The sequence below is a fragment of the Pan paniscus genome, chromosome 4, assembly GCF_029289425.2.
Source record: "Pan paniscus chromosome 4, NHGRI_mPanPan1-v2.0_pri, whole genome shotgun sequence".
NCBI lineage: Eukaryota > Metazoa > Chordata > Mammalia > Primates > Hominidae > Pan > Pan paniscus.
The window spans coordinates 137,612,306-137,633,634 of NC_073253.2; the positions used below are offsets into that span (position 1 = coordinate 137,612,306).

General features: G+C 46.8%; 1 long non-coding RNA gene across 1 annotated transcript in view; it reads left to right on the forward strand.

The window, feature by feature from the left end:
* LOC117980394 (uncharacterized) overlaps positions 1–21,329 on the forward strand; it is a 427,289-nt gene that overhangs the window by 42,386 nt on the left and 363,574 nt on the right. Inside the window, exons 5-6 of the long non-coding RNA XR_010112228.1 lie at positions 8,095–18,710; positions 19,101–19,272. This is a non-coding gene — a long non-coding RNA (uncharacterized LOC117980394). The remainder of the gene's footprint in view (positions 1–8,094; positions 18,711–19,100; positions 19,273–21,329) is intronic.

The window sequence follows — 21,329 nt, forward strand, 5'->3', positions numbered from 1 at the left end:
GTTGTTAAAAATTCATATATCTTGGCTAATGGAACCACTTCCATATCCACAATGAAAAAAATTAGAAAGGAGGCTTATAAAACCTTTCCTGGAACAACCAGAAAAGGAGTGAGTCCCTGAAAATACAAATTGGTGGTGTTATCTTTGCATATTTGCAAAATTCTTTGAACTTCTGAATAGTCTGTTGTGGACCTAGTCTGCTGTTACTTGACACAGGGTCTTGCTCTGTTGCCCAGGATGCAGTGCAGTGGCGTGATCCTAGCTCACTATAGTCTCAAATTCCTGAGGTCAAGCACTGCTTACACCTCTGCCTCCCAGGTAGGTAGAATTACAAGCATGTCACCACACCTGGCTAATTTTTTTTTTTTTCTTTTTGAGTAAGTGTCTCGCACTGTTGCCTAGGCTGGAGTGCAGTGGTGTGATCTTGGCTCACTGCAACCTCTGCCTCCTGGGTTCAAATGATTCTCGTGCCTCAGTCTCCCAGTAGCTGGGACTACAGGCGTGCACCACCATGCCTGGCTAATTTTGGTATTTTTAGTAGAGATGGGGTTTCGCATGTTGGCACAGGCTGGTCTCGAACTCCTGTGCCTGGCCCTAGTTATTTTTATATTAACAGTAATGACCAAGCTCTGAGAGGTTCCTTAATATTAGTAGCAGAGGTAGGATTCAAATGCAGGTCTGGATGACCCAAACACATATTGTTTTGCACTACTCAGTTTGCCTTAAATTAGCCCCTTCTTTGGAATAAAGCACCCTGTTAAGAAGACAAGTTGAAGGCCGGGCGTGGTGGTTCATGCCTATAATCCCAGCACTTTGGGGGGCCGAGGCAGGCGGATCACGAGGTCAGGAGTTCAAGACCAGCCTGGCCAACATAGTGAAACCCCGTCTCTACTAAAAATACAAAAATTAGCCAGGCATGGTGGCGCATGCCTGTAGTCCCAGCTACTTGGGAGGCTGAGGCAGTACAATAGCTTGAACGTGGGAGACACAGGTTGTGGTGAGCCGAGATGGCGCCACTGCACTCCAGCCTAGGCAACAAGATCAAAACGCCATTTCAAAAAAAAAGAAAAAAAAAGGCACCTTGAAGGTCACATTTGTCCTCTTCAAGGTACTTGCTATCTAAGGTGGGGGTGGAGAATCATCCTTTATTTTACAGAAACAGTGATTAGTTCTTAAGCCTTACTTCATAGATAAGGAAACTGTGAATCAAAGACGTCAAGTGGGCCAGGTGCGGTGGCTCACGCCTGTAATCCCAGCACTTTGGGAGGCCGAGGCAGAGGATCACGAGGTCAGGAGATCGAGACCATCCTGGCTAACACGGTGAAACCTCGTCTCTACTAAAAAATACAAAAAATTAGCTGGGTGTGGTGGTGGGCACCTGTAGTCCTAAGTAGCTTACTTGGGAGGCTGAGGCAGGAGTATGGTGTGAACCCGGGAGGCGGAGCTTGCAGTGAGCCGAGATTGTGCCACTGCACTCCAGCCTGGGTGACGGAGCGAAGACTCTGTCTCAAAAAAAAAAAAAAGAGGTCAAGTGATGTGTTCAAGGTCACAGCTATGAAGTGACAAGGCTTTTTTTTTTTTTTTTGAGATAGGGTCTTGCTCTGTCACCCAGGCTGGAGTGCAGTGGCGTGATCCCCGTTCGCTGTAGCCAGCGTCAAGCTCCCAGGCTTAAGCAATCCTCCCATCTTAGCCTCCCCAGTAGTTGAGACTACAGGCACTTATCACTGTGCACCACTAATTTAAAAATTTTTTTTTATTTAGAGATGGGGTCTATCAATGTTATCCAGGCTGGTCTCAAATTCTTGGCTTTGTGATCCTCCCACATCAGCCTCCCAAAGTGCGGGAGACAAGACTTTTATCAGGTGGCTGTTGCCAGTTGCCCTTAGCAGTTGGAGACGTTTATGTGGACTACCTCATTCCTGCATCCAAGGCAGGTGAAGGTCACAGCTGTCCTTCAGGGTCACCCAGAGGCCAAGGTAGCAAATGCCCCAGATATGTGTTTAGTGTTCCTGGAGTGGAGATTCTAAAGCAGATTTAGCTGTTAAAGATGCCTCTAGGGTCGTGGGTCCATGGCATTATGTGCAGCAGAACTCAGGTGTGTTAGCAGAACTAACCTACCCCTCTCTTTCTGTGGGGAAGGGTCCCTGCTTTGGCAGGCAGGCTTAGGAAACTTCCTGAGACCCATCCCCAGATTCTCCAGCAGGACAGTGGCCACTGAGGGCCGCTGAGTTGAGCTGTGCTTTGTGTTTGCCTAAAGGCTGCACAAGCCCAAGGAAGGTCTGTAGTGGCAGAGGGAAGGAGGGAGGGGAGCACTGGGAGATGCTCTTGTCCTCAGAGAGCAGTGAGCCCCAAGAGGCTGTTTCCAGGCCCCACTGCCCAGGAGCGTCATGATCTCCCCCCACCTGCCTGCTCCGCTGAGAAGTGGGGATCAGGATAACAGGGTGGTTGGGAGGATAGGAGAGGAATGGTTGGACCTGTATTTAGACATATAGTAGATGCTTCACGCATGTTTCTTTTTCTTTTCTTTTTTTTCTTTTCGAGACAGAGTCTCACTCTGTCACCTAGGCTGGAGTGCAGTGGCGTGATCTTGGCTCACTGCAACCTCTGCCTCCTGGGTTTGAGCAATTCTCCTGCCTCAGACTCCCGAATAGCTGGGATTACAGGCGCCTGCCACCACAACTGGCTAATTTTTGTATTTTTAGTAGAGGTGGGGTTTCACCATGTTAGCCAGGCTGGTCTCGAACTCCTGACCTCAGGTCATCTGCCTGCTTCAGCCTCCCAAAGTGCTGGGATTACAGGCATGAACCACCACGCCCGGCCTTCACATATTTTACTTACTTCCCACTTCCCTCCTTACCTCCCTTCCCTCTTAATTTCTGGCTGGTCAGTGAGCCCAGTAGGGCTATCCTGCTGCAATCACATCTGCAGTGACAGTGTTTCCCTGCTTCACACTCTGGGCTCCCTGGTGACTGTGCTGCTATGTACGAAGTTCATTGGAGGTGCACACATTAAGGGTGAAAAAATGCTGGGACCTCCTAACATACAGGGGAGGTGGGCTAGTGAGGCCACTCTGTATTTGGGCTTTAGAGTCACCCAGCCTGGGTGTTAATCCTGGCCTGTGCCACATTGGCAGTGTGACCAAAGGTATGTTATTTAATATATCTGTGTCTCTGATTCTGTATTTGCAAAATGGGGATGAGACCAGTACTTACCTCATAGAGATGCAGGAAGTTTTAGAAGCATTAGTTCATGACAGCCCTGGCACTGATAAGTGTTAGGGACTATTATCCAAAACAAACACAAAACATTAGATCCTACCTTGTTAGTTTTAGAGTTAATTGATTTAATTAACTGACAATAAAAACAACTAATAATAACAATAGCTAATATGTGCCCGGCATAGTGCCAAGTACCTTTAATTATTAACTTGTTTAAAAATCGAAGGTACAAGAGGGATATGTCTCCCTCCTACCCTGTATTATTTAGGGTTCTGCAGAGAAACAGAACCAATAAGATATAGAGAGAGGCTGGGTTTGGTGGCTCACACCTGTAATCCCAGCACTTTGGGAGGCTGAGACGGGCAGATCACCTGAGGTCAAGAGTTCGAGATGATCCTGGCCAACATGGTGAAACCCCATCTCTACAAAAATTAGCCAGGCATGGTGGTGCACATCTGTAGTCCCAGCTACTTGGGAGGCTGAGGCAGGAGAATGGCTTGAACCCAGGAGGCAGAGGTTGTAGTGAGCCAAGATCACACCACTGTAGTTTAGCCTGGGTGACAGAGTGAGACTTTGTCTCAAAAAAAAAAATACGCATAGAAAGAAATTTATTATGAGGGATTGGTTCATGATATGGAAGCGGAGAAGTCCCACATTCTGCCATCTGTAAGCCGGAGAATCAGGAAAAGCGGTGGTGGAGTTCCATTCCAAGACCAAAGGCTGGAGGAACACAGGGCAATGGTGTAAGTCCCAGTCTAAGTCTGAAGACCCCAAAACCAGGAGTGCAGATGTCTAAGGGCAGGAGAAGATGGATGTCACAGCTCCAGAAGAGAGAATTAACTCGTCCTCTGCCTTTTTATTCCATGCAGGTCCTCAACAGATTGGAGGATGCCAGTCCACCCTAGTGAGGGTGATCTTTACTCAGTCTACTGATTCAAATGCTGATGTTGGCCCCGGTACAGTGGCTCACACCTGTAATCCCAGCAATTTGGGAGGCTGAGGCGGGCGAATCGCTTGAGCCCAGGAGGTTGAGACCAGCCTGGGCAACATGGCGAAACCTCGTTTTTACAAAAAATACAAAAATTAGCCAGGCGTGCTGGCGCATGCCTGTATTCCCAGCTACTCAGGAGGCTGAGGTGGGAGGATCAGTTGAGGCCGGGAAGTAAAGGCTGCAATGAGCTGTGATTGCACCACTGCATTCCGGCCTGGGTGACAGAGTGAGACCCTGTCTCAAAAAAAAAAAAAAAAAAAAAAAAAAAGCTAATATTTTCTAGAAACACAGACACACCCAGAAAGTATTTTGCCAGCTATCTGGGCATCCCTTATCCCAGTCAAATTGACACATAAAATTAACCATCACACCCCCATGGTTTCCTCCACAGAAGCAGCCATTATTACCAATACTCTGCGTATCTTTTCAGATATCATCTGTGCAGACGATTATTTAAATATCTTTCTACCCCTTCAGCTTTAAATGTAAGGAAACGGGCTCAGAGAAGTCATATAGTGAATTGTAATAATAGCTCCTATTCTGTGTGTGAGGCTCTGCCCTGGGCACTGTGTGATTTTGAATCCTGGCTACAACCATGCAGCATGAGACTTATTGTGTAGAATAGATGCTCCAGGCCTCAGTTTGCCTCAGTGGGTTGACTGAGGATTAAATGAAATAATCCATGTAGAGGGGCTTCTCAGATCCTAGCACATCATAACTGCCGAGTAGGTGATGACTGCAGGGGAGGGGAGGATCCGAGTTTTTTTTTTTTTTTTGAGACGGAGTCTCGCTGTGTCGTCCAGGCTGGTGCACTTGGATCCTCGGCCGGGTGCGGTGGCTCAAGCCTGTAATCCCAGCACTTTGGGAGGCTGAGGCGGGCGGATCATGAGGTCAGGAGATCGAGACCATCCTGGCTAACACGGTGAAACCCCATTTCTACTAAAAATATAAAAAATTAGCCGGGCTTGGTGGCGGGAGCCTGTAGTCCCAGCTACTCGAGAGGCTGAGGCGGGAGAATGGCGTGAACCCCGGAGGCGGAGGTTGCAGTGAGCCGAGATGACGCCACTGCACTCCAGCCTGGGCGACAGAGCGAGACTCCGTCTCAAAAAAAAAAAAAAAAAAACAATACTAGGAATGTAAGTGAATATTTATTTCAAGTGAGAAACAGAGCTCTAACGATTTACACATTTTATCTTTTTTTTCTTTTAAAAAAAATTTTTTTTTTTTTTGGCTGGGACCGGTGGCTCATGCTTGTAATTCTAGCACTTTGGGAGGCCGAGGCAGGCAGATCACCTGAGGTCAGGAGTTCAAGATGAGCCTGACCAACATGGTGAGACCCCGCCTCTACTAAAAATGCAAAAATTAGCCAGGTGTGTTTGTGTACACCTGTAATTCCAGCTACTCGGGAGGCTGAGGCAGGAGAATCATTTGAACCTGGGAGGCGGAGTTTGCCACGAGCAGAGATTACACCATTGCACTCTGGCGTGGGCGACAAGAGACTGTCTCAAAAAACAAAAATTTTTTTTTTTTTTGTAGAAATGGAGCCTTGCTATATTGCCTGGGTTGGTCTGAAACTACTGGGCTCAAGCATTCCTCCCACCTCAGCTTCCCAAAGTGTCCAGGCCAGTTTACACATTTTAAAAGCCAACAAATACCTCAAACACTACACACTCCAGAAGAATAATAGGACATTTTTTCTTAATTTACTGCCTGACACACTTCTGTAGCACTTTTTATTCCTATATTATCCAGCTTCATACTCTTTGATCACTTCTTCATATGATAATGATTTTCTAAAATAATTTTCTGTAGAGCGAATAAAAGATAATTCAGCCTTTTCTCTAGCATGGGTGATCAAAATTTGCTTTTAGTTATTGATAGTCTAGACGCAAAAAATAAAGACATTCATAGACACAAACACTGTCTGCAGTATTACTACGTGTTTGTGTCTCTCAGAGGAATTTTAGTAAATTCAGTTTTGTGTTATTCCCACCAAAAATGAAAAAAGAATCTAAGGTGGGCCAGGCATGGTGGCTCACGCCTGTAATCCCAGCACTTTGGGAGGCTGAGGCAGGTGGATCATGAGGTCAGGAGATTGAGACCATCCTGGCTAACACGGTGAAACCCCGTCTCTACTAAAAATACAAAAAATTAGCCGGGCGTGGTGGCAGGCACCTGTAGTCCCAGCTACTCAGGAGGCTGAGGCAGGAGAATGGCGTGAACCCGGGAGGCGGAGGTTGCAGTGAGCCGAGATCGTGCCACTGCACTCCAGCCTGGGCGACAGTGCGAGAGTCTGTCTCAAAAAAAAAAAAAAAAGAAAAAGAATATAAGGTGCATTACAATTAAATGCACGTGTTAATAGAGTGTATTTCTTTTTTATTGTTATTATTTATTGAGGCAGAGTCAGGCTGGTCTTGCACTCCTGACCCCAAGTATTCCATCCACCTCGGCTTCCCAAAGTGCTGGGATTACAGGTGTAAGCCACCAAGCCTGGCCTAGTGGAGTATATTTCTGACAGACGAGAACTTCCATTTTGATTGACTCTTCACCTATTTTGCATGTCTAATAACGGGAAGCATTTTTCACAGGCGAGCATCTAACTGTATACATTTTAAACCTTCCTTCTTCCCCACCACATCCTTCAGGATTGGGCCCTGTAGGATGTGTTCATATGGTGATACAACTTCTGATGAAGTGTCAGGACCTTGGTGGGGGGTACTTGCTACTGGAGTTTTACTGGGAGCTGTTCCTACCCTGGGAGGGTTAGCAATACTCAGCTTAATGATCTGCTAAACTCAATGTACTACCGACTCAACTCCCATGTGCGTGCATCCCTGAATGCCCATGGCCACTCTTAACGTCACACAACAGGAAGGGAGAAGGGGCAGAAGGGAGACTGGAGTGGAGAGAGATGGAGGTCTTTCCACTTGTGGTTAAAAGACTTGATGCTGGCAAATGTTAGAGAAACCAAAGACCATCCGATGGATGCTTTTCTTTCCGGGCCCTTTGCAAGACCTTGGAAGGGGCTGATCCAAGCAGGGATCCTGAAGCTTCAGCTGTGTTAGCCTCACGGTGGACCTGGTTAGTTATCACTTATATTCATGGTTCAGGGCAGTGTCATTTGAGAGCGAGCCGTGGAGCCCACTCAGGAGCTGCAGGCCTCGCTGGCATGTTAACATGCTCCATAAACCTTGGTTCCTCAGCAGGAAGCATGACACTATTAATAGTCTCCACCTCACTGGGAATATAAAGTCCACGAGGGCAGGCACTGGTCTGCTTATTGCTGTGTCCTTGGTGTATAGAACCCATGGGCCGCACTGAACATATGGTATGCTAGGTGTTGGGTGGCTACCCCCAAACTCTCAGAGAAAAGGAAACTGAGGCACAATGAGCTTACATACCTTCACTTGAAGCCAGATGTGTCCAGCTCCAAATTCCTTTTCCTGTACAACATGCTGCCCCTAGTCAACTGGATGGAGATCCGGGGTCTCGGCCTCCTTTCCTTCCTGCTTATTCTCCCATGCAAACTGAACAAGCAGGGGAAACTTAGCCCACCTCTGAGTTCCTGAGATCATCATCTGAGTTATTCTCTCCCTTATGGATCTGAGAAGGAGTCCCTGGGATTTGTTCTGATCCATGGAATATATTGTTCTAGAGACTCTTTGGACTCCAACCTGAGTCCCTGGGAATGATGTGAGGTAGGAGATGTGGAAGAACAAAAATGAATGGTTTTGAGCCATAAAATAGCCTGAAAAACGAGTTTGGAAGATGAATGGCTTTGGGGCTTCTGGAACTTAGCAGGGGCTATCCTGGGAATTACTGACATTTCTGCCTCAGACCTCTGGGAGGCCACTGGTGAACCAGAGGCCCCCCCTCCCTTCACAGGTCCATTGGATTCAAAGGGGTCCTCACACGAAGCAGGAAGTCACCCTGTATCTCAGAACTGTGGAGATCTCAGTCCGTGGTCATCTTGTCATACATGACATGGCAGGAGCCATGGTCCAGGGAACCAGGTGGCTGCCAACTTGCAGAACAGGCGATAAACCCCAGCCTGGACTCCCAGACCATGCACTTCTCCCTTTGCCCTGCTTCTCCTCTGCCTGGTACAGGTTTCCAGCCAAGCTCTGCACTGGCTTCTATGTCTGTTTGTTTTCCTTAGAAGCTTCCTATAGAAAGCACCAGGTAAAGCTGAAGATGCTCACTTCCCCCTGTTGTTTAACAACGCAACTGGGATTTTGCAGCCTCTGCTTCCAGCCTAATTCTCCATTGAGCCCTGGGATAATATTTACACACAAATGCTGGCTCTAATCTCCGCCCAGGAAAACACTAGCTGCTATTGAAAATCTTTTCACCCGTGATAGAAAGCAGAGCGGCCAGGCCTCACACAGGCACCCTCGAACTTCTCTGGAGAGTGTTAGGGAACAGCAAATGTGTTTTATTTATATTTTTTTAAAGTCATCCCAGGGCTGTGTCCAGGCAACTGAGGGCCTGTCAAAGAACCGAATGTCTAATTCCTTTTAGAAAAAACAAAGGGATTAGGTGTCCCTGGGACTTTAACAAATGCATTGTTGGTGGTTTTGATTTAGGTTTCATTTAGGGAAGGCAAGTGCAGAAACGAGGATGCCAAAGATCCAGGCTGCCAGTGTTGCGAAGATGCCTGGAGACAGGCATGCATAAAATGTTGGCGGGGATGTAAATTAGTGCAGCCTTTTGGAGGGAAATTTGGCAATATCTTTCATAAAAAATGAGCGTGACCTTTGATGCAGTAATTTCATGCTTTGTAAACTATACTATGTTAATAGTTGCACATGTATACAAAAACCTATGTTAAAAAAATGCTCACTGCAGTGACAAATAGGAAATCACCATGAATCTATCAGTAGGGGACTGGCTTGATAAATTATATTTTATCCACAGAGTGGACTACTACATGGCCAGTAAAGAAAAGAACAAGGTGGGGCCATGTGCGGTGGCTCAAGCCTGTAATCCCAGCCCTTTGGGAGGCCGAGACGGTGGATCACGAGATCAGGAGATGGAGACCATCTTGGCTAACACGGTGAAACCCCGTCTCTACTGAAAATACAAATTAGCCGGGTGTGGTGGCGGGCACCTGTAGTCCCAGCTACTCGGGAGGCTGAGGCAGGAGAAGCGTGAACCCAGGAGGCGGAGGTTGCAGTGAGCCAAGATGACACCACTGCACTCCAGCCTGGGTGACAGAGCGAGACTCCGTCTCAAAAAAAAAAAAAAAAAAAAAAAGAACAAGGTGGATTATAACAATGGCCAACATACATATAGCACTTACTGTGTACACACTAGTCTGAAAGTTCTATGTATTTTAGAATATCTGCACATTTATAATATTAACTCATTTGATTTTCTCAACAATTATCTGGTTACTATTACTAGAATTTTTTTAAATCAGGAAAGAGATGTTAAGTAACTTGTCTAAAGTCACATAGCTGGCGAGTCGGGGAGCTGGGCTTCAAGTCATCTGGCCTCAGGGTCTGGGTCAATAACCACTACCCAAATGCCTGTATGTACAGGCATGGAAAGATGCTTTTGACATATGATTAAGTGGAAAATTCAAGTAGCAGAGAAGTAGGAGCTTATCTTTTTCAGGTAAAAAGAAGCTGCATGTGTGCATGCCTATGTGAATATATTTTATATATTTGTAATAGTAAAGGTTCTGGAAAAATACGTGTTCAATCAGCATGTCTCACCAGGAAGGGAGGTGAGATGGGCTACATAAAGAGGATTTTGGCTGGGGGCAGTGGCTCATGCCTGTAATCCCAATACTTTGGTAGGCCGAGGCAGGCTTGAGCCCAGGAGTTCCAGACCAGCCTGGGCAACATATTAAGACCCCATCTATAAAAGAAAAAAATTTTTGGCTGGGCGCAGTGCCTCACACCTGTAATCCCAGCACTTTGGGAGGCCGAGGCGGGCAGATCATGAGGTCAGGAGATCGAGACCATCCTGGCTAACACGGTGAAACCCTGTCTCTACTAAAAATACAAAAAATTAGCCAGGCTTGGTGGCGGGCACTTGTAGTCCCAGCTACTCGGGAGGCTGAGGCAGGACAATGGCGTGAACCCGGGAGGCGGAGCTTGCAGTGAGCTGAGCTTGTGCCACTGCACTCCAGTCTGGGTGACAGAGCGAGACTCCATCTCAAAAAAAATAAAATAAAATAAATAATAAATAAAATAAAATAAGTGCAGTGGCACAATCTTGGCTCGCTGCAACCTCCATCTCTGGGGCTCAAGCAATCCTCTCATCCCAGTCTCCTGAGTAACTGGGACTGCAGGTGCAAGCCACCACCCCTAGCTAGTTTTCATATTTTTAGTAGAGACGGGCTTTCGCCATGTTGCTCAGGCTGGCCTCGAACTCCTGGGCTCAAAGTGATCTACCTGCCTCAGCCTACCAAAATGCTGGGATTACAGGTGTGGGCTACTGCTTCCCGCCAAATTTCTTTCTTTTTTTTTTTTTTGAGATGGAGTCTCGCTGTGTCACCAGGCTGCAGTGGTGTGATCTTGACTCACCAAAACGTCCACCTCCCAGGTTTAAGCGATTCTCCTGCCTCAGCCTCTCAAGTAGCTGGGATTACAGGCATGCGCCACCACACCCTGCTAATTTTGTATTTTTAGTAGGGACGGGGTTTCACCATGTTGGTCAGGCTGGTCTCGAACTTCTGACCTCATGTGATCTGCCCGCCTTGGCCTCCCAAAGTGCTGGGATTACAGGGGTGAGCAATCATGCCCAACCATTTGGTTTTCTTTTCTAAATGGTCCTTTCAAAAGAAGACTTCCTGTTAATCGTGGGCTCAGAGTGACACTTTTGATTAACACCAAAGTAAGAGATGTGGAGCCAAGCCTAATAAGTCTTGCAATAAATTGGATGAAGGTAGACCAATTAATTGTTGTTCTGATTGGCTGAAGGGATCCTGAGATAATGACTTTTGTCCTCATTACCCTCTAGTCTTGCCTTCTCCTGGAAGCTTTGGCCCAGATGTTGGAAGAGTAATGTTGATTTTCTTGACATACAGCCCCTCCACATTCCATCTTCACTCCCCTGCCCCCCTGCATTTAATGTGTTCATTTAATGCATTATTGCACCTCATGTAAATACCCCTGGTACTTTACTTGGGCTGTTGTTTAAACCACTGTCCCTTCAGGGTCATCCAGTAAAAACTGGACTCAGGCTGCCTTCCATTTGCAGGCACTTTACAATCTGCTAATCTTGTTCCCGTTCATTATTTTGGTTAACGGGGTGGAGCCTTGTCACTTTAATGCACGTTGTGCAATATCTCTTTCAAAGTAAAACTAAGCAGGGGCTTAGGAGAGGGTCTGATGAGGACAATGAGGGTTATCAAAATTTTAATCCCCATTTTAAAACCCCAGTGTTTAAACCTTGCTTTGTGAAGTGTAACCTATCACAGTGAATATAGAAAAATGACATAACAGCTTCTACTTACTGTGTCAGGTCAAAAAGCACCCAAAGTTTCCATGTGTTTTCTCAGTTTTATTCTTGCAGCAAGTTTAGGGGGTACTTTTTTAAAAAATCTCCCATTATCTCCATAAGGAAGCCGAGGCTCCAGGAGACTAGGTAATGTCCTCAACAATACACGTGTGGAAAGTGGAAAATGGATTTCTCAACCAGGTTTGTGTATCTGTCTGCAATTCCCAGTGCTGAGGCTCTCAATGGATGAAATAATTGAGAAAAGAAAAAAAGTGTAACTCAAAAACCACCTCCCTAATAGATAGTAGTACTCATATACCATCTCCCTAACATACTGTTAGCAATTTAGGTTTATTTCCTTTGTCTTATGTATCTAAACAAAATGAAATTTTGTTTGTTAAAAAAACAACTTGGTAACTAGAGGATATGTAAAATGTTTATATCCTGTTTTGATTTTTTTTTGTCCTACTAACATTGTCATCGTAACCATCTTCCTTATTGCTTCGTGTCATCATTTTAAATGGTTGCACTCTATTTAGAGAGTGGTGGCCTTGGGGGAGAGATTCCTAGACGTGGAAATTGGTAGGTCCAAGAGTATAAATGTTTTTATGGTTTTTGATACACATTGCTAAATTGCTTTCTAAAAGATCTATTTTAATTTGCACTTCAATCAACAATTTTGAGAGTGTGATTTTCATCACATTCTTGCCGGCATTAGTTATTGTTAGAAAACGAAAACAAGGCCGGGTGCGGTGGCTCACGCCTGTAATCCCAGCACTTTGGGAGGCCAAGGTAGGTGGATCACGAGGTCTCAAGATCGAGACCATCCTGGCCAACATGGTGAAACCCCGTCTGTACTAAAAATACAAAGAAAATTAGCCAGGCGTGGTGGTGTGCCTGTAGTCCCAGCTCTTCGGGAGGCTGAGGCAGGAGGGTGGGTTAAACCCGGGAGGCGTAAGTTGCAGTGAGCTGAGATGGTGCCACCGCACTCCAGCCTGGGCGACAGAGCAAGACTCCGTCTAAAAAAAAAAGAAAAAGAAAACAAGGCCAGGCACGGTGGCTCTGGCCTGTAATCTCAGCACTTTGGGAAGCCAAGGTGGGTAGATCACTTGAGCTCAGCAGTTTGAGACCAGCCTGGGCAACATGGTAAAACCCTGTCTCTACAAAAAAATACAAAAATTAGCCAGACATGGTGGCACGTGCTTATAGGCCCAATTACTCTGGAGGGCTGAGGTGAGAGGATCATTTGAGCCTGGGAGGTGGAGACTGCAGTGAGCCACGATCACACCACTGCACTCCAGCCTGGGCAACAGAGCAAGACCATGTCTCAAAAAGAAAATGAAAACAAGAAAAAGTCCTAATATCTACCAAATTGTTCACAGTAGTTAGTGTCCAGAGTGGGCTGGGGCTGGTGAAGTGAGGAGGTGTCTATTTCCTTTTCTTTTCTTTTTTTTTTTTGAGACAGAGTCTCACTCTGTCACCCGGGCTGGAGTGCAGTGGCGTGATCTCCGCTCACTGCACCCTCCGCCTCCAAGGTTCAAGTGATTCTCCTCCCTCAGCCTCCCGAGTATGTGGGATTACAGGTGCGTGCTACCACGCCCAGCTAATTTTTGTATTTTTTTAGTAGAGACAGGGTTTCACCATGTTGGCCAGGATGGTCTGGATCTCCTGACCTCGTGATTTGCCCGCCTTGGCCTCCCAAAGTGCTGGGATTATAGGTGTGAGCCACCGTGCCCAGCCAGGTGTCTATTTTCTCCTGTATCTAATGTGGTATTATTAAAAATATTTTATTATAGGCACATATTACTTTTGTGTTTTTTATATATATACGTATATATATACACTTTTTTTTTTTTTTTTTTTTTGAGACGGAGTCTCGCTCTGTCGCCCAGGCTGGAGTGCAGTGGTGCCATCTCGGCTCACTGCAAGCTCTGCCTCCTGGGTTCACGCCATTCTCCTGCCTCAGCCTCCTGAGTAGCTGGGACTACAAGCGCCTGCCACCACGCCCGGCTAATTTTTTGTATTTTTAGTAGAGATGGGGTTTCACCATGTTAGCCAGGATGGTCTCGATCTCCTGACCTCGTGATCCACCCGTCTCGGCCTCCCAAAGTGCTGGGATTACAGGCATGAGACACCATGCCCGGCCTGTCATATATATTTTAAACTTTATTTTGAAATAATTTGTCTTATAGAAAGGTTGCAAAAATAATGCAAAGAATTCCCTGTATACCCTTTGTAACACATATTTTTTTGTTTTGTTTTGTTTTGTTTGTTTGTTGAGATGGAGTCTCGCTCTGTCACCAGGCTGGAGTACAGCGGCGCCATCTCGGCTCACTGCAACCTCTGCCTCCTGGGTTCAAGTGATCCTCCTGCCTCACCCTCCCAAGTAGCTGGGACTACATGCCCGCGCCACCATGCCTAGCTAATTTTTTGTATTTTTAGTAGAGACGAGGTTTCACCATGTTGGCCAGGATGGTCTTGATCTCTTGACCTCGTGATCTGTCCACTTCAGCCTCCCAAAGTGCTGGGATTACAGGAGTGAGCCACCGCGCCCAGGCTGTGATACATATGTTTTTTTGAGATGGAGTCTCGCTCTGTCGCCCAGGCTGGAGTGCAGTGGCGCGATCTCTGCTCACTGCAAGCTCCACCTCCCGGGTTCACGCCATTCTCGTCCCTCAGCCTCTGGAGTAGCTGGGACTACAAGTGCCCACCACCACGCCCAGCTAATTTTTTGTATTTTTAGTAGAGACAGGGTTTCACCGTGTTAGCCAGGATGGTCTCGATTTCCTGACCTCGTGATCCACCCGCCTCGCCTCCCAAAGTGCTGGGATTACAGGCGTGAGCCACCACGCCCAAGCCACTTATTTTTAAATATAAAGTAATTAAAATAAATGTTTTCTAAATGTCAGTCCTTACATCAACTTGTAAGTTGAGATTTCTTCATAGGTAGGCTAAGGCTCAACAGCAACTTGGGGAAATGCTTATTAAAAATGTAAACTCTTAGGCCTGAGCAAGACATCGAATCAGAATGTTTGGGGGTGAGCTTGGAAAATCTGTTTTCAGTAGCCCTTCTCCTGCCCTCTGAGGCCCATCAGGGGCTGAGAACCAGTGTCAGACAGGTTCCTCTTTATTTCCTCCAGCAATATTGTGGCTTCTTCACCTTGAGAGCCCTCCAGTGTGCAAGGGTTTGGAAAAGTGAGTGAAATCTGAGCATCTTTGTTGTAACTTTTCCCACTTGGTGCTGCTACTGCTCTGCTCCAGCCAAGCTGTCTGTAATTTGTTTTCACAAGAGCCTGCTCTCTCCCTCAAACTAGAAAAGACCCCTCCACAGGAGGCCAGGTCCGGAACGCAGGTTTAGGTGGTGTAGGCCCTTCTCACCCTCACCCCTTCTGTCCTGAGTGTTCCAGGTGGATGCCAAGGAGGTGGAGGAGGCTTCCCTGTCTCCTGGCTCTCCTGGAGGAGCAACTATGAGGCCCCGAGATGGGGAGGGAGCCCAGATTCTGGCTCTTGGTCTTCCTGCTGTTTCTTTTGTCTGATGCTGGTGCATTTCCATGGACAGTTTATTTCCCTTGTGGGCTTGGTTTTTCCATGAGTGTGTGACGCTGTGGTCATTCACCAGGCCCTGTTGGTGGTCTCGGTGGGGGCCACAAGGCTCAGATCTCACCTGCCCCTTTTCCTACCTCCTCCACTCTTTGCTCAGCCATCAACATTCCTTTCTGCCCCAGAAGTGTTCTTTCCAAAATGCAGATCTGCCCATGTCCCCTAATGACATCACTTATTGACTTCGCTATGGAAAAGGAGCGATGGGGAATGCGGCCGGAAGGACAGCAGAGAGCCAGACTGTGGAGACCTTTGAATTCCAGAGGAACAAAAGTATTTTGGGTGGCTCACACCTGTAATCCCAGCACTTTGGGAGACCAAGGCGGGCAGATCACCTGAGGTCAGGAGCTCGAGACCAGCCTGACCAACGTGGTAAAACCACATCTCTATTAAAAATACAAAATTAGCCAGGCAGGGTGGGGGGTGCCTATAATCCCAGCTGCTTGGGAGGCTGAGGCAGGAGAATCGCTTGAACCCGGGAGGCAGAGGTTGCAATGAGCCAAGATTGCACCAGTGCACTCCAGCCTGGGCAACAGAGTGAGACTTGGTCTCAAAAAAAAAAAAAAAAAAAGGCCGGGCGCGGTGGTGGCTCACGCCTGTAATCCCAGCACTTTGGGAGGCCGAGGCAGGCGGATCACGAGGTCAGGAGATCAAGACCATCCTGGCTAACACGGTGAAACCCCGTCTCTACTAAAAATACAAAAAATTAGCTGGGCGTGGTGGCGGGTGCCTGTAGTCCCAGCTACTTGGGAGGCTGAGGCAGGAGAATGGTGTGAACCCGGAAGGCAGAGGTTGCAGTGAGTCCACATCATGCCACAGCACTCCAGCCTGGGCGACAGAGCAAGACTCCGTCTCAAAAAAAAAAAAGTGTCTTATATAAAAATATATACATAAAATATAAAAATAGGAGGGGCACAGTGTCTCACACCTGTAATCCTAGCACTTTGGGAGGCCAAGGCGGGCAGATTGCCTGAGCTCAGGAGTTTGAGACCAGCCTGGGCAACACAATGAAACCCCATCTCTACTAAAATACGAAAAATCATCCGGGCATGGCAGTGGGCGCCTGTAGTCCCAGCTACTCAGGAGGCTGAGGCAGGAGAATCGCTTGAACCTGAGAGGCAGAAGTTGCAGTGAGCCGAGATTGCGCTACTGCACTCCAGCTTGGGTGACAGGGCGAGACTCCGTCTCCAAAAAAAAATATATATATATATACACACACACACACACACAATATACAAAAAATATACTGTTTTATGTATAAACATACATAAATATACATATACATGAAAACATACATATCAATATACATAAGTATATTATGGACTAATACAGGCAATTTGGAAAAAAAGAAAGTAGAAAGTAGGGGGAAAAAAGTTGCTAGTCGTTCTGCTAACCAAGTAAAGCTGCTGGCTGCATTTGGGTGTGGTCGTGTGCAGGATAAGGGCACAGGCCCTGAATCAGGTGAGTCTGGGTTCAGATGCCTTCCTTCTTCCTTATTAGCTGTAGGCAACCATCGGGCAGCTTAATTATCCTCTGGGTGCTTCAGTTTTCTCATTGGTGAAGTAAGGATAAAAAAAAGTTCCTAATGTGTAGGCTTGCCTTGAAGATGAAATGAGGTAAGTATGGAAAGCAGTTAGCTGGCTGCTTCCTAAGTGTTAGTTCTGTTTAATCTTGTTCATTTCCTTTCAGTCCTTTTACTCTAAAGAGGGGTGTGTGTGTTTGGTTTGTTTTCACATAGTTGTGATCACATTGTCTATATAATTTTATTTACTGCTTGCTTAGCATAACATCTGTAGCCAAGCATTTTCCATGTTATTTTCAACTCCTCATAAACATGCATCTTAATAGTTGCATAATAATCCGATGGAATGGATATATCATAGTTTAACCATTTCCTTATTGTTGGCCATAGGAATTGTTCCAGGTTTTCATTGTTACAGAAAACTCAAGGCATGACTGGGCATGGTGGCTCACGCCTGTAGTCCCAGCGCTTTGGGAGGCCGAGGCGGGTAGATCACTTGAGTAGATCAGGAGTTTGAGACCAGCCTGGTAAACATGGCAAAACCCTGCCCCGTCTCTACTAAAAATACAAAAATTAGCCAGGCCTGGTGGCAGGTGCCTGTAATCTCAGCTACTCAGGAGGCTGAGACAGGAGAATTGCTTGGACCCGGGAAGCGGAGGTTGCAGTGAACCAAGATCAAGCCACTGCACTCCAGCCTGGGTGACAGAGTGAAACTCCATCTCAAAAAAAGAAAACTATAGGCATGAACACCTTTATGTGTCAAATATCACCAGCAAAACCAGCCCCACTTTTCCCAGCCTGTTAGAACAAGTTCCTTGAGAGAAATTCTTAGAAAGGATGTTACAAAGTCAAATTATATGAATATTTATCAAGATTTGTGACTTATCCTGCCAAATTCATTCCTGTAAAGTGAGTTCCCACTTCTATTTCCAAGACAGTGGATGAGACTGTGGCTGAGGGATGTGGATTTTGTTCTGCAGTGCTGCTGGTGAGGGCATGAGACCAGGGTTTTGATGGATTCATCCAGCAGCCATTGGGTGGGTGGCTGGGCAGAGTCGGTGTTAGGAGGCTCTCAGCGGTGACTTAACTATCTGCAAACCTGGCCCCATCCCCATGATGACTAGAGCTCCCATCCGTAGGAGAGGGAGGCCCTGTGGTCACAGTGTCACATTCCTTTTCAGTCCAGGATAAGCACTTTCACATTGTTTTTTTCCTCCGTGATTCAAATGACAAGAACTCTTCATCTTTAGGGATCACAGTATGAGACAGTGAATAAGTTCATGAGCCTTGGTGTTATCCTGCCTGGATTGGGATCTCAACTCTACTATTTATTAGCTGTGTGATTCTGGACCTCAGTTTCTCAATCTGAGACATGGTACTCACCTCCTAGGATTAAATTAAACAGGTATTTTATACACAACATAATAAGTGCTGAATGCTTCTTAGGTCTTCTTATCTATCTCCCTCTTTCTAAATGAAAGCGCCTGGTTGAAAGAAACTAATTGAACCTCTGTATTCACCACTTTCCTCCTCTTGAAAATGCAACAAGGGAAGCTGTATAAAGAAACAATACTGGGCCGGGCGCGGTGGCTCACGCCTGTAATCCCAGCATTTTGGGAGGCCAAGGCGGGTGGATCACCTGAGGTCAGGAGTTCAAGACCAGCCTGACCAACATGGCAAAACCTCATCTCTACTAAAAATACAAAATTAGCCAGGGGTGGTGGCACATGCCTGTAATCCCAGCTACTGGGGAAGCTGAAGCAGGAGAATTGCTTGAACCCAGGAGGCAGAAGTTGCAGTGAGCCGAGATCGCGTCATCGCATTCCAGCCTGGGCAACAAAGAGTGAAACTCCGTCTCAAAAAAAAAAAAGGAAAAAGAAACAATACCAGAAAGCCCATCTCTACATTGCTAGGCAACCTTTCCAAGGTGTGTACCCACCCTGAAACCATGGGGATGAAGGGAAGGAGGTTGGGAGGCTACAGTGGTGCATGACCAATCATCTCGGGACATGGTACTGTCAGTGCTAAGACTGGGACAGTCCCTGGCAAACCAGGAGTGTTAGTCACCCTGGCATGGTGAGAGTGGGTGAAGGATCTGGTAAAGTTGTCCAAGGGTGGGAGAACAAGACTCTGGAGCATTTGAGAAGGGTTTGCTTTTCCTTTAATTATTGTTTGGCAAATCCCCTTGAAGCTCATTTCACCTGCAACTTCTGGGAATGAATTGGCTGCCAAAAATAAGACCCACCTGGGGTGGGGGCAGGGGGGTAATTAAGTGCCTCCCAGGAAGCAGGGGCAAGGATACTTCAATATCTTCCAGATTCCTAGAGTGTGAATGATGTGAGCTTGCCTTGGGGTGAAGGCTGCTGGAGTCAGCTCTTTCCGATCCTGGCTAGTTTTCTGCTCCTAATAAAGGCTTCTTTCATGGCTGGGCAAGAGGAAGAGTCAGATGGCCCTCCGTGGACAAGGGTTGGTTCCCGAATCTGTCCCAGGTAACTTCTTGTTCCTCTGGGTCTCTGTGTGTAATATCCCCAGAGACAGAGGCCAAGAAAGGGGAAAGTGACTACACTTACACTGCAGGCCAGCGGAGGGGGTGGTCAATAGCTGGTACTTCCTCTTCCAGCTCTTTTAAAGCATTTTAAAATTGGATTAGTGTTTCAACAAACACTTGAAGGTTTGCTTTCCTCGGAGAGGCCCGAAGGGCTGAGGAAGAGCCTTCATCTGTTTACTTTTTCTTTATGTGGAAATCTACTTGGGCTGTTTCTACAACTAGCTTGCCCCTCTCTCTTGGTGCCCCCTCCACCAGGTAAACCTCACCCCCTAACTTCCAGGCAGGTCTGCATTCACCCTCAGGGCCCTGGCCCACCATGGCTTTCTGGGTTGGCTGAACCCTCGTGTCCTCCAGGAGCACTTTGGAGCAGCAGGGCTCAGGCAGCTCTCTCTGACCTGTGCCAGCCTTGAAAGTTTTCCTGGAATGAAGAGGTGAGCTGACAGTGGACAGTCCTGTGTACTTCATCTGCTTCTTGCAGGGAAACCAACAGAAGCGGTCTCTTTCCTCCTGTGGGTAGAGAAAGCCAGGAAGATGGGGCAAAGCCTTGGGAAAACAGGTGGCTCTCAGCCCCACCAGGGCTCTTTGTCCTCATCCTTTTTATTTAAGCCCCTGCTTGGAGCCAGGCAGTGTGTGTGTGTGTGAGAGTTGTGCAAACAGATATGTGCATGGATGTATGTACAGAGGAAAAAAAGACTGGGGCAGGGCATTGTGGAGCTGTGAAAGGGAAGGAGGGCAGGCAGTCAAAGTAGACTTCTATGTTTTATTCTGTGTATTAGTATATTATATATGAACACATTTAAAGTACATATTGAATAATAAGAGAATTATCCTCTGAGATCCATATGATCACTGTTAACTGAAGTACAGGGTCAAGCCTTGGAAGATTCAGGAATGACTTCCCAGAGGAGGTGGCGGGCAAACAGAGATCACAGAATAAGTGGAGGTAGCTGGATTCATTTTATAGACATTTGTTGAGTGTCTGTTGTGTGTCAGATACTTTTTTTTTTTTTTATTTTTTTTGAGATGGAGTCTCGCTCTGTCTCCCAGGCTGGAGTGCAGTGGCATGATCTTGGCTCACTGCAACTGCTGCCTCCCGGGTTCAACTGAGGCAGGAGTGCCTCAGCCTCCCAAGTAGCTGGAACTACAGGTGTGTACCGCCACGCCCAGCTAATTTTTGTATTTTTAGTAGAGATGGGGTTTCACTGTACTGGTCAGACTGGTCTTGAACTGACCTTGTGATCTGCCCGCCTCGGCCTCCCAAAGTGCTGGGATTACAGGCATGAGCCACTATGCCCAGCCCCAGAAACTATTTTAGAAGCAAAGGATCTAGCAGAGAATAAACACATAAAGATCTTGCCATTGTGGAACTTACAGTCCAGTGGAGGGAGAAAGATGAACAAAAAGATCATATGATGTCAGGTGGTATTAAAGAAGAATTAACACTTATGGTAAGGAAGACTTTATTCAAGACTATTGCAACAGGAGTTGACTTTTTTTTTTTTTTTTTTTTTTCTGTGAGATGGAGTCTCTGTCACCCAGGCTGGAGTGCAGTGGTGCGATCTCGGCTCACTGCACCCTCTGCCTCCCAGGTTCAACCGATTCTCTTGCCTCAGCCTCCTGAGTTGCTGGGATTACAGGCACATACCACCACACCTGGCTAATTTTTGTATTTTTAGTAGAGATAGGGTTTCACCATGGTGGTCAGGCTGGTCTTGAACTCCTGACTGACCTCAGGTCATCCACCCTCCTCATCCTCCCAAAGTGCTGAGATTACAGGCATGAGCCATTGCGCCCGGCCTAGGAGTTAACTTTTGCAATAGAGGAAGGAGGTTGAGTTCATCACTGAATCCAGCAAAGACCTAGTTGGGCATTTATAATCAGAGTGAGGGGGTCATTGGGTGGAAAATCACTAAGAGAAGACATGAAGGGTAGGGGAACTCTTGCTAAACCAACTCAACAGGATTCTGTGGAAGGCAGGCCAAGGACTTACACATTAAA